At 34.4% G+C, this 247-nt stretch overlaps 1 protein-coding gene across 1 annotated transcript in view; it reads right to left on the bottom strand.

The window, feature by feature from the left end:
* LOC109337204 (ABC transporter I family member 11, chloroplastic) overlaps positions 1 to 247 on the bottom strand; it is a 28772-nt gene that overhangs the window by 18200 nt on the left and 10325 nt on the right. The window lies entirely within an intron of this gene.

The raw sequence follows: 247 nt of genomic DNA on the forward strand, positions 1-247 counted from the left end.
AATTCTACACATAGAGTAGTAGAATTCCTTACGATCATAGTTATCCCAATCACATTAAAGACCGAAACCAGCAATGTTACCCTTAAAAGGTATGTTACAGCACAATGAACTTAAAGTTTTTAAATCTAGCACAATCTCCTTTCCTTTTACATAGGAAGTGAGACGATTTTTCCGAAAGTTCAAGTTGCAGTAAAATACTCCAATGAGTTCGGGATAAATGTCGTTTGTTTCGCAACAAAAGTCAAAA

Source organism: Lupinus angustifolius, unplaced genomic scaffold (genome assembly GCF_001865875.1).
Source record: "Lupinus angustifolius cultivar Tanjil unplaced genomic scaffold, LupAngTanjil_v1.0 Scaffold_2_268, whole genome shotgun sequence".
Classification (NCBI taxonomy): Eukaryota; Viridiplantae; Streptophyta; class Magnoliopsida; order Fabales; family Fabaceae; genus Lupinus; species Lupinus angustifolius.